The sequence below is a fragment of the Coffea arabica genome, chromosome 8c, assembly GCF_036785885.1.
Source record: "Coffea arabica cultivar ET-39 chromosome 8c, Coffea Arabica ET-39 HiFi, whole genome shotgun sequence".
NCBI classification, from domain to species: domain Eukaryota; kingdom Viridiplantae; phylum Streptophyta; class Magnoliopsida; order Gentianales; family Rubiaceae; genus Coffea; species Coffea arabica.
The window spans coordinates 21,102,756-21,116,929 of record NC_092325.1 but is presented as its reverse complement, the minus strand read 5'-3'; the positions used below and the strand labels follow the sequence as shown (position 1 = coordinate 21,116,929).

Sequence of the window (14,174 nt, the reverse complement as noted above, 5' to 3'; positions counted from 1 at the left end):
ATTGATCAAATGATTAAATATTACTTGTGCATGAATGTAAGCTATGTGTACTGAATTGCATTGGTTGAATTAAGCCCTTACCTTTCGTTGACAGTCGACTCGAGCCAGAAGCGGACTCGGTCGGGAGGCTAGTGACTCTAGGCCACTGTTTTGGTATACTCGAGTATGACCATGAAGTCAGGTGGAGTACTGGCCAGTGAATGCAATGCAATGACTGAAATGAATGACTGACTAAATGAAATGATTATTGTGGGAGTTTTTTGTTTTCAAATGTTGGAAGTTATAAGGAAGAGATGGAGAGAGAATGATTGAATGAATGACTGAATGAATGGCTCCAAGTGAGCACGTATCATTTTACTGAGTGTGCTATTATTACTTAAATGCTCCAAATGTTTTCCTTGAATGGTTGTTGTTAATTATAATATGTATGTGATTTAACTACTAGAATGTTTGTTTGGGAACCTCACTGGGCTTCTAACTCATCCCATTAGTTTGTTTTCCTTATAGGAGTTGAGATCCGGAGCAGATAAGCTTGAACTAGCGTGTAATGATCCTCTTGCACATGTATTTTTGACAAACATATTGTATATTGATATTTGGTGGTGTACCTTACGTTTTACTTTTGGGTTGTAATTAAGTTTGAATTTTGATTGAATTGTAGAATTCAAATGTTATTTTGGAGGCTTGAATGGAGCGAATATAGTGAGTCCCGACGAGAGTTGGGTAGGCAATCCACCAAATCCTGGGTACGCCCTGGGGGAGGTGGGGTCGTCACAAAAAGCATAGGCTATAATGGATTCAAAATTGAAATTGAGGATGTGGGAATCAATTAGGGATACAAAGTGAAATTATTCTTTAAATAAAATGGACTTTTATATGAGTTTATACAAAAAATTTAAGGTTAATTTATTTAAAGTGGCCTAATGTTGCAACTAGAAAGGTTTATTCTTGCAAATTTTTATCTAGATTCAAGGCTTGAAAGCTTTAAGATGAATTAGTTGCTTGCATACTAGTGAAAAAAGTTTTGATATTCGTTTTGTATTTTTTGGTGATCAATACATTCTTGGAAAACAAACATGTTGAAGTCTTATAAATAGAGATACTTACAAGTCCCTAATATGTATACAGCTAACCAAAAAGCCACCTATATTTGGTTATATCAATAAACTCTAGCTAGAACTCAATTTGTGGGAGAAGACACGACCAAACTGTAGAGGAGATTGAAATGTAGTCCAAATAATTATTATAAAAATCCCTTCATCAAATTAGTTTCAGATTCCTATACAGAGTCAATAACAAGGATTTAACAAATATGTTAAATTTAAATATCAAATTGAAATAGAAGCTTGAAGGAATAGATGAGAATCGGCTTAATATGATTGCCTTTCATAACATATTCTTTACCGTGTATCTTTTATATGAGGATCTAATAAATATAGGTATGCTTGATATCCAAAAGAGAAAAGAAAATTACATTTGAGGATCTAATAAATATAGGTATGCTTGATATCCAAAAGAGAAAAGAAAACTACATTTACAGAATTAGCCAATCAACTAGGCACTTTGAAATGGTTGGTTTTTAGAGCTTTCAAAGCTACATTGTTCAGTTGGTGGATAACTCAGTTCATCCTGCAGAGATCATTGAAGAGTTAAATTTATTTTCAAAGTTCTTTAAGTGAAAGAACAAAAAAGTATGGATAGAGAAAATTTTATATATATATATATATAACATGACACTAATTGTTATAAATCATAAGCATGCTTGAAGTAGAAGCAAAACTACATGAAGTGAGTTAGTCAAATTTCCTTTTATTCTATTAGACAAGATTTAACCTAAATTATCTAACTCATATAGTGATCACAAATAACAACCATAGAGTATCTAAGAATATAGGTAATAAGAGACTCATTCGGGATTTTCTAGTGTAATACCAAGGTTAAAGGGTAATTAAATAAATGTTTGATCTAAGCCATTTGGCAAAAATACTTGAGTGGAATGATTAGTAACTCACTAACTTATATATCATTCACTAATAAAATCTACATTATCCAATCAATGTAGGATGTGAGGCATTACATCCGAAGTCTTTGCTTTATGCTACAAACTATAGTTATTAGATATATTTTTAGTCTACCATTTGTTGTCCAAAAGATCAGTCAAGAAATGCAATCGATCACTGAAATAGATAACAAATATGTTCAAGTCTCTTATGTATACGGAGCTTTAATTTATTGTTATTTCTTCAAGTGGTTAAAATTTTTTTGCTAGAAGGAAATCCTAAAATGAAATCGAAGTAGAAGGAACAAAGAAGAAAAAGAGTAAAGACACAATTAACTATTAATATTTTGTTTACACTAAGTTAATATATTTATCATCAAAATGATCATTGGGCTTTTTTAATTCTGGCTCCTATAGGGATAGTCATTTATCAAATCCCATTCTTGTCTACTACATTAAATTCCAAGTGTGTTTCGTGCAAATTTTTCTCTACAGGTTGGGTCATTAATAAGTAGTTCATAAATGAATTCATGAAAATAATTAAAATATTGTGTATATAAACTTACCGTAGATAGGGAAACTTGGCTTTGCATGGGCGATTGACCTGAACTATATGTAAGTGAAAAGGACATTTTTTCTTCACCAAATGCTCTTAGTCTCTCTAATTCTGGCATCACAACCTTGCCAAGATCTGGTCTATCTTTCCTTCTTAACTCAGAGCACTTAAGTGCTATCTTAGCCAAGTTTAAAGCTTCCTCAATAGGCCAATCAGGAATAGCTGGATCTACCATCTCAGTAAAGGTGCCCTTTTCAATCGCCCTCTCAACTTGGTGAGTCAAACCCATTGGTGGTTTTCCAGTTAATATCTGTAAAAATATGATCCCTAGGGAATATATATCAGATTTTACACCAAGCATGCCTGTTTGTTGATATTCAGGATCTATGTAACAGAAAGTTCCGGCAGTGGATGTCATTCGATATTGAGTGACACTATTTGCCACAGATGGAGGCACAAGTCTCGCTAAACCCACATCACTTATTTTACTAACATAGTTGCGATCAAGTAGGATATTGGCAGGCTTAAGATCACGGTGGACTAATGGCTCTGGCTTGGTCTGGTGGAGGAAAAGAAGGCCAATAGTAATTTCAGCTGCAATTCTGAACCTATGTTGCCAGGGAAGTGCTGGGGTGTTCCCTCTTCGAAACAATCGGTCCTCTAAACTTCCATTTGACATGTACTCATAAACTAAGCAACCATATTCAGGACAAGCTCCTAAAAGAAGCACCATATTTGGATGTCGTATGCAACTTAATACTTCAACCTAGAACAAACAAACAAATAACAATATTGAAGATTTACAATGTCCCAATAATATGGCATAAGTCCTTTCAAATATGGAGCTAAAGTGGAAGTTTAATATGTTATTTTAATAGAACACCATCTCCCTATGAGATTTGTGAAAACAAACATGGTCAATCATTTACATTTGAATGTAGACTTCAGAATTGTTTAACTCTAAATATGGATTCCAAAAATATTTGAATAATTTTTGTGTACATTGTACAAATAGTTGACTCTAATGTTAATATTTAAAAGTCACATCAAGGGAATAATAAATAAATAGTTAGTATTTAAACAGTCATGATACTACAATCTTATCCATTTACAAACTATAAAGAACTATTTTTCAATTGCTAAAATTATAACTTTGATTTATGTGTAGCATGTCACTATTTAACTATCTTAATCGATCTATTTGCTTGAAATATGAATAAAGTGGAAATTTTAACATCATAAAATTTCATGTTATATATTAAGCAAAGTATGAAGATTATAATGGATTGATTTACTTGGAAAATATCCTAGTTTAAATTGATTGTGAAAAGAACAAAGGGATATAGCAAAGGAAAATTTATCAACAAATTGACTTTATCAAAAATAATCTTTTACTTGAGTCACATACCTCTTGCTGAAACTGTGATCTTCCATGAGCAGCATCAGGGCGAAGGACCTTGACTGCAACAGGAGTATGGTCCAAGTAACACTTGTAAACTGGTCCATAACCTCCTTCTCCAATTTTAAGAGACTTGTCAAAATATTGTGTGGCAATTTCAATTTCGTCTATTGTATATACTCTATACCTAATATTTGATTGTACTAATCTATTGAATAGTTTGTTGTTCTCCTCCATTTCTTTGAGTGTTTTCATTTCTGCATTGATTCTCTTTTGAGTTTCAAGTTCTGCAATCCTCTGGGCTGCCTCAGCATGCTCTGCAACTACACCAGACTTAGTTTTTTCCTTTTCTGCAAGTGCCAATGCAGTTTCTTCAGCTAGTCGTGCCTCCTCTAGTCTTTGCTGTTCTTCCATTTTCCAACGATGAAGCTCCATTGCCTAAAAATATGGAACATTTTAGATTGTGCACAAAATTATTGGTTTTAAAATTTTTCCGTGAGTTTTCCATGCCTTCTGTTTTGCTGAGAGTGCTTCTTTACAGGCTGTACTATACATTTCCATGGTTTGCTTAAGCTCTAACTTCAACCTTCTCATTTCTACTTCCATATCATCCTGTTACCAATATGAGAATGTTATATTAATAAAAATTACAAGAAGAGCAGTAGATGAGAACCTAAATCTCTAGTTTCTGATCAGGTTTGTAAACTTTCAACAGTAATTAAATATATGAAATATCTACAGAATGGATGTTGTACTGCTCTGTTCTCTTCTAAATTAGAAATGCAATGGAACAAAAGGAAACCATTGACCACAATATCTCGTAATAAATGTTTATATCCTTTCTTTTTTAGCTATTCTATTGGTGAATGATATAGAAGACCTAAAAATTTTTAGCACTATAACTTCAAAATTTAGATGACTTTCAAGAATTAAGCTAAGCTTCCTTTTTTTCAATGTAATTGGAAGGAGAAAACAAAGAATATAGTTATTTTAAATCCTTTAGGATTTAGTTGATAATTTAATAGACTCTTCAAGAAGGAGGGTGATAGGCAATAGAAAGAAATGGAAAAGAATAACTAAGTTTTGAAAACTCAATGTCAATATTTGTCAAGAAGTGTACACAAAGAAAAGGTGAGATTATAATAATAAAAGAATTTTCCCTCAACATCTAAAAGATAGTTTTGTTTCTTTCATTACTTTTGCTACCTTTTTTAATAATATTTTGATTTTTTTTGTTTTCATTCCAACGCTAAGCAAAGATGTTAATTCTTTTTTTCATTTTCACCCTAAGGTCATATGAGCTAAGATAGGATCACCTAAATGACTAGCCATTTTAGTTCTTTTTAAGGTAAAGAAAAGGTAATGATAATAATATCCAAGAGACAATTACATGAACATTGATTTACTAATTTGTCTTATTCCCTGTCAATTTAAACATGGATAATAGATCGAATGTTTAGAAAAGTAATTTTTAGACATTAAACCAACTGTCTGCATCTTATGTCATCATTGAGTCGTAGTCCTTTATGCTTCAGGAATGCCACATATGTAATATTTTATTTCTTTAGAAGATAAAGTACAAGTTAAATGGCATGATTGATACTGGCAAAATAATTGCCACATTTGATTTCCAATTATTCCTCTCAAAACATAAATAGGAGGAAGAGAGAGAGAGAGTTTTAGATTTAGTAGATGGATACACAACATGTAAAGTAGATGAGTACACTAATAAGAAAATATAGCAAAAAATATCGGCCAAATTTCCTCATTTGAGTTTTCCACAAAGTCCTAAAAGGATAGTTGGGAAAAAATCCGATATTTCATGTTAGATCAATTACTCTTGATTGTTTCCTTTTGCAATGAACTACAAAAGTTTAGGCGTTTTTTGCTTCATCTCTTATGTATAAACAAGATTAAGAATTAAGCATTCTTCTCAAGTATATAAAATAAATCATATGAATCCATTTAGGCAACATAATTTGGAGAAGGCATATGATTTTCTACAATACACGCATAATGTGGATAGTTAATTCAGAAGTTTCTCATACCTTTCAAAAATTTTCAATTTTCACTTCACGTAAGTATTACTTCAAAAATCATTTTAAGCTAGGTAGATCATCTAGGTACTGTATATGTTTTGTACTTATTTGCATAAAATTTTCTTATATAGTTATTTTTTTTGTGCTACTAACTTTAACATTGTGAAAGTAAATAATTTAGAAAAGTTCATTTAATATGATAATTTGTATTTCAAAATGTAGATACCTAGAAGAAAGTCTCGATAACTAGAGAACTCCTTAGACCCCTCCCAATGGTGGTTGCAACAAATTTTAAAAGAAACTAACTTTAAATTTAAAAGGAAACAAGTATGGGAAATGAATTAATGACGCAGGTAAATAATTTTTTTGTAGATAATTTCTAATCCAAGCACTCCCATTAACTTCAAACTTTTTACTACATATATAAATTTTTTATATTAATTTTGTTTCAATCCTCCAAAATAGACCAAAATCTTAATTCTTCTGTCAAACTTAAATAAAATCTCAATTTGGTGAAAAAAGTAACATAAGATATCAATTCTGTAATGAAAATGAAAAGGTCTACATTGGTAATCTAAAGCAGAAAAAAAAATCTCAATTTGGTCCATCAAATTAATAAAGTCTTGCTATGATTCTCCAAATTATTAAAAAAAACAAAGTTAATAGCTATTCAATAATTATGCAAAGATCAAACCACAAGAAAAGGAAACTATGCAAGATTACTTTCACCATTCCAGAAAAACCTTTTCTAATCCCAGTGGTTTCACTATACCTCACCTGCTAATCCCAACTTTAGTGTACGAACACGTAATAATAAAATCCTAAATTCCTACGAAGTGATATCATAAGAAACCAACAAACGAGAACCTTTATCACCAAAAGAACTAATTGCAAAAGCATTTTGTAGAACATGAAAACAACCCTTATTAGTCTTGTTATGATTCTCCAAATTATTAAAAAAAACAAAGTTAATAGCTATTCAATAATTATGCAAAGATCAAACCACAAGAAAAGGAAACTATGCAAGATTACTTTCACCATTCCAGAAAAACCTTTTCTAATCCCAGTGGTTTCACCATACCTCTTCTGCTAATCCCAACTTTTTAGTGCACGAACACGTAATAATAAAATCCCAAATTCCTACGAAGTGATCATAAGAAACCAACAAACGAGAACCTTTATCACCAAAAGAACTAATTGCGAATGCATTTTGTAGAACAATGAAAACAACCCTTATTAATTTTCTTCTTTTACAGTTGAATCCTTCCATAATTTATTAATCATTATTGATTTCTACAAAATAGGGTTAGAGGACTAAGTTGAAATAGTTTCTCAATTTGGGGACCAAATTGGAATCCCCTCAGTTTGGGGAACCAATTTGAGATTTTCTAATCCTTCAGAGGACTAAACTGAAATGTTCTCTAGTTTGAGAGACCAATTTAAGGTTTGGTGAATCTTTAAGGGACCAAATTGAGGCTTTTTTTTTAGTCTATGGTTATCAAATTACCATTTTGGCCTATAAAGGAGAACCAAAACGAAAATAACTCATTTTTTTCATGATTCCCTTTTCTATGTAGTTTGACTTACAAATTTACAATAAACTTCAAAACTAAAAAATAATTCTAAAGAAATTGGGTTGAGGACTTATCCATATCTTTTGTTTCAGAAAGCACTTTATTTACATGTTTTGATTCTCCAAATAATAAAAATTCAAGCCCTTATACAGTGGACTGTTTCTTCAAATAATAGTGGAGAAAATTAATTTACATAAAAGGTCAACATTTCTACCACTGTCATTGATAGGATTTGATCGAATCCTTTTGAACAAGCAATAAGGTGCACCAACATAGGAAAAACAAATTAAAAAAAAAAAAGAGACAATGAGAGAGGCTGTATGGCATTGTTTTAGACATAAAAATTGTAGAAAAAGTTAGTTCTAATTTAAAATGAGTAACAAATACAAGTATAGAAATACCAGCTTTGAGCTTAAATGTCTTCTCAAAATTAGTTATGTTTAACACAACTTATCAAAACTTCTATAATGCTTAAATTAGAACACAATTATTGCCATTAATATATTGAGTTTGATTTGATGGAAAAGCTTAGTAAATTTCTCCATGTATTAGTCTTTCAATTGCAAAGTATGACAAATACTTGTCAATTCAATTATCTCAATGATGTTTTTAGAAGCTAACCCAAAAATATGATAACATGTATATAGGAATCATTACTATATATACATATACATGTGCACGTGCACACACATACATGTACGTGTGTATGTGTATATATATATATATATATATCGAGTTTAGATTCTATTACCGTTGCTTGTGCCATAGATGCGTCACTGTCACCAAAGGCAGATGAAAATTCTGGTGAAGTAATGATATCCACTGATCTACGACCAAAGTGCAAGGATTCGAAACTCCGATTCTCCATTTCAGAGAAGCCCGATATACGAGGAGGGGTTGGACCACTATCGATGCTATCAGCGAATGAGGGAAATGTATTATCAATACTAGGCCTACCAGAACTAACAAATGATATGTCTGTGTCAGGGGATGAGAGCTCATATGGTTTTCCATTGGGCCCTTTCCTATGAGTGAAGGGTGACCTGTTTTCAATCAAACCAAGTAAGTTGCCACATTGGCTCAAATGTAATTATTCTAACAGTTTATGTAGGTTCACAAGTAGTCTCTTACATGTGTCACTATACTATATATGAATATGACTTAATGACTTAACGTGATTAGCTTACTTCATTGTGGTAGAATCAGTTTTTATATTACGTGAAGATGGTTCTGACGCTTGTCTTGTGCTTGAGAGTTGAGAACCTGTTTCAACTATCCCAAAATATTATTAGAAGGAAATTTTAATAATAGTATACAAATAAAATAAACCAAATAGGCAATAGAAAGGTCTCAAAGTAACCGACATCTTGAGCTGTGAATGATTGGTAATGGTACATCTAATGGGCTTGACCTACTACTTGCTTGATCCAACATTTGCTGGCGAAGTGGGTGGTTGACCGGAGCAGAACAAGAAGCAGATCGAGTAGCAGCAATCTTTCCTTTAGAGATGATATATACGCTACAAAAATCTGGAACTCCTTTTAACACACTTGCAGGAATATCTCTTGCTTTAAATCTTCTATGTCATAATGATATTAAAATACGAAATTAGTGTTTCATATTCTATAATCTAATTGGAAATGACATTTCATTTTTTGGATTATAAAAATTTATCACATTAAACCGCTTCATCATCAAGAAAAAAAAGTTTCCAAAGCAACAAATTTTTCGATTTTGGCAATCTAAACTGAGACCAATTATGAAGAGGTCATACGAGAATAAATCTGGATTTATTCTTAATATAATATTCCCAAGAATATGCTAGGTTAATTGGCCAGTATAGAATAAAACACAAAAAGTACATTCTTGGTCATTATCCTTGTTCTAATATCATTACATTATTGTGCTCGTTGAAGAACATGAAGGTGGAGATCTATATGGTTTAAGGATTTTGGACCTTGTGGTGGGCTGCACCTCTAGCCATACTCGGTGTTGGATGAGTACATTTATGTAATCAAAAGTATTTACTTTAATATTTTCGTATTTCTAATATACTAATTTTCTCTCCAGATTTAGACATTGTTTTGAGAGAGGTTGGAACAAGAAATACACTTTATGTAATAAAACAACAAAGGTCATTTTGCCATATGTTCTAAATAACATGTACCATTTGGTTATTAGAGTAATTGGTCAAAGTATAAAATTTTGCATCTCTTTATACCATTTCTAGATTATCAATGTTTAGATTCATGTAAAGTTAAAAAGATTTCATCAAGAATATTGTATATGTATTTAATATGATAGTCTGAAAGTTCATAATTTACCTTCATATGCTATAGGAGAAGTTTATATGTTAAATATTCTTGTAAAAATTATCCATTATCTACCCAATTTTCAAGTAAACTGTTTAAAAAGAGTAAAAGAATTCGTATTGTCAATTTGGTGGACTTGATTCGCTACCTTCATGACTAGCTTGAATAAAAAAATTTTAAAGTCACAAGAATTCACCAAAAATCATATTTTTCTTCATTACTAAAATGGAATAAACAGGTGATAAAAGTACTGCCATTGAAATCAAATTAGGATGCAAAGTAAACAAGTTCATTTCCAAAAATTCTTTTTAATGATTTATACTTCTAAATTGCAATGCTATACTACACTTTTAAATTTTCTAAAATAGATTAATCTCTATTAACATTCCTGTAGACAATGATATTAATGTTGTTATACATTTCTGAAGGAATGTATATTAGAGAAAAAATAAAACACATTATGTTTAAATAGTTAGACCCATGTTAAGCAACAATTTTGTATAGTTAACACTAAACATTGATGGACTTTTAGTAGTTTTGAAAATAAAATATCATTGCACTGCCTAGAAAAAAAAGTATCTACAACCATCATATATAACCACACTAAATATGAAAACATTTATTCTCCAGTTAGCAGTAAACAGAGATACATAATCAACCAACTAATAACAAAGTATCACCATATATCTTCTTTTTTTTTTGTCAAAAGTATCACCATATATCAAACTACTTATAATGAACCTCTTGTTAGTACCACATAATCATATTTTGAGTTATTGTATACTATATTTTATAATTACCTAAGTTGTTTAATATTGTAGATGCCATATTAATATAAAATCAAATTTGAAAGTGAAATATCCACTTATAAACTATATTCTAAATAAACTGAAATTAAAGAGTTTGCTTAAATGATACTCTAAAAATTAGGATAACAAATAGATTATTACCAAAGTATAAATAAATGGAGAAAGTTCGCAAAGGCATAGTAATAATCTAGTTTAGGGTAAATGTCTAATATAGTATTGGTTTGAAAATGGCAATTATTGTTTAGATTACAATATAATGCTCCATACTTTAAGGATGCTCCTACCAACAAAGCCATGTTAAGTTTAACGTGGCAAATACTATTATAGAAACTTATTTTCAACAATTAAAGATGGGTCAAATCTTTACAAAGTTTAGGACTTCTTTAATTAGGATTAGTATATTTGAGATATTTCAAACTTATGTATTTATTTTTTTATGTCTTGCTTTTCCTTTAGTCTACAATTTTAAACAACTAATGCCCCTACTTATTCATGGTAAATATTACCAGTTTCATTGTTAATTGTAGCAACTATGGCAATGATATTCGTACCTGAAAAGGTATCCTTTTGCTGCTGCACCAAGTACTAAAACATCCACCCCTATTCTGCTTACATATTCGAGTAGTGCTCTAACTACATCTGTATCTTCTAATATGACATCTTGACAATGTATCTGAGAGTTATATTAAAAAAACACACAATAGTCATACAACTTTATTGCAATTATTCACAAATAAACATTATAGCCGTATGATCATTGATGTAAAATATTTGAAGTTTATTTTGTAGCTGCATTGTACTTAAACTCTTTAGTTTCAAAACCTAAGTTTGCTACAAGATCCAAGCATAAAGAGTTACTTAATAATTGTTGGTGCTTCAAGCTAAGGGAAGTTGACCTATTTCTTATTTAATTTAGCTATTCAAGTTTGAAGAATTATTTAATTTTTATTGTTTTTGTAGTTATGACTTCTCTAGTCCAATACTTAGATATGAATCTATAAACATTAAGTGTGTAACCTAAATTTACATAAAATTACATGATAAATAATACAAAGATGAGTTATAGCAAAAATTATAGTCCGCTTGAAATTTAGGTACAAAATCAAGTTTTCTGTATGAGTTTTCCATAGTTACTAGTACTTTTTCTTTCTTTTGCAAAAGAAAATAATTGTTCACAAACTCAAATTGTATTCAAATTTTCAAAAAAAGTAGAAACATTCTTTTTTTTAAAGTACATAGTGGCTCAAAAAAATCAAGCATAAATAAAATTATTATAAAAAAGAGATGAAAGACTTACATCTTTGCGTGTACAGAAAACACGAAAAGGAAGAAAAATATCTTTTGTTTCTACATCATAATCTCTACCATACATGCCGTATTCATCGCTACTATTAGTAACTTGGTTTGGTCCTGCATCACATTAGCGACAAGATAACAACAATTCTTGATTGAGTTACAGAAAAAACAAAAAAAGTATATTAAAGCACTGCATAACCAATATTTATAATACTATGCGATAAAAATATATTTTCATTGGTTATTTGTGATGGTTAAAATGTTCTAAAAGTACATTAAATAGTAACATTATGAAGAGCAATTTTTTTATTATACTCAATAGACATCACTACCTTTCGACAAATTGAAAAAACAATTTGTTTCCTTCAAAATATTTTAATAACTCCTAATACAGATAATAATCTTTAGTTGAAATTAGAGAAAGGTTATGTGTTTATATTTATCTTTATCTAGTTCTTAAGTTTTGCTTAATTGAGTTTTTGGTGAAAAAAGTTGTGTGATTCTATCTCTCAACTCCTTTCTATTTTCAATGAACTTACCTTTCATCTTTTTATTCTTTCTTTTTAATTATTTGGCAAAATAAAAATTCTCTCCTTTAACCAAAAAAACAATAAAATGATTTTGGAAAAAAGTGTTTTAGCTGTCTCTACAAAGAACCATACTTGACAGTAATGCAAATTTAACAATAAAATCTGAAAGAATGAGATATGAAATCCTGTCACAATTTCTAAAGACATCATAACTACTTGATCGCTTTGTATTTTTAAAATTATAAATGGTAGGTTGATGGTCCAATTGATTAAAAAACATATTTTGTTACCTAGGATGAGTGACTAAATTTTTAAAATATAAAAAATGTGCTTCTTATGAAATGTATGAAAATAAAAAAAATATTTGTTTCTCTAACATTAGTATGCAAAATAATTGGTAACTAATTAAAAGTAATGATTTTGAAAGAAAAATGATTAATTCTAGAGATTAGGCTGTGCAATCATTAGATAGGATATTGGTGATGGAAAGTATATTTTGAAACATGATTATTCATATGCAATAGGAGCATTTGCTGAATTTGTCCAAGTATATATACTTCAATTTTAGACAAAGTGTTTTCAAGAAAACTTTTGTGTATATTGTAAATTGCTTCAAATTTTTGATGAATTGTCACCATTACTTAGTGCAAGATTTGGCTTTAAAGTGGCATAGGATCTGCTTACAATATTTCTTTTTCTCTCCCAATTTGGTTTCAAGTGAATGCAATCAATTCAGCGTGAGAAAGTTTCTAAAGTGTTTAGTACGAATCACACTCTTTGAAAAAAATTCATATTTTCTCACTTGTGTAATGGTAGTAGCATAATTTGAAAACTCCATCCTTGTTTAAGAATATTATAACTTTGGTTAGATACTTCTCAAGTTGAAGGGCTCCAAACGTGACCTTCATTAGCAAGTATTTCTAATACGAAGTAAAAGAATTCGAAACCTGTAAAATTTTGTGAATCATTTTCATAAGATTTTCACCAAAACAAAGCCACATCTTTATATGAATTTGTACCTAAAAATAACTTGATTTTGATTCGTAAATAGTTTGTGACATGTATGTAGAAGATTTTATCATAATGCTACGCTAATACTCAAATTCACCTTTTTGGCATCGATTATATTAAAAATCATAATTTTATTGGTGTGTATGTAACTAAAAAATGTTCTAGTTGATATCAAACAAGAAAAACAAAACTAAGAGATATTAGTATATTACAATTATTCTGAAGAAAGAGTAATTACTTGGAAGAGCAACAGATGAGGAAGAGAAGGAGGACCCATGCAGCTTTGCTTTGACATGAACTAGAAGAATGGTTTGGCCTCTCACAAGAAGATTATCAACAGTCCATTTCAGAGCATTTTGGCTTCCTCTATCCTTGTCTATTGCCACAGCTATCAATTTATTCATAGGATGCATCTTCTCTATATGACGAATTCTTGTCAACTATCAACTGAACATGCAATACCCATCATTCTTCCATCCTTCTTGTTCATGTTATTTTTCTTGTCACTCAATTCCAACCAAAATTTTTGCCATTTCTGTTCTATTTTCTCTTAACTAAACTTATAATCTTGCTTCATTTTTTTTAGGAATAATAGAATAAAAAAATGAAAAGGAAAAATTTCTATTCTTAGATTTATTTAATGTAGAGT

The 14,174-nt window shown here is 30.2% G+C and overlaps 1 pseudogene; it reads right to left on the bottom strand.

Annotated features, from left to right (window-relative positions):
• Positions 1-1,554: 1,554 nt before the first annotated feature.
• Positions 1,555-13,938, bottom strand: LOC140013412 (U-box domain-containing protein 35-like; annotated as a pseudogene).
• Between the last annotated feature and the right edge of the window lie 236 nt (positions 13,939-14,174).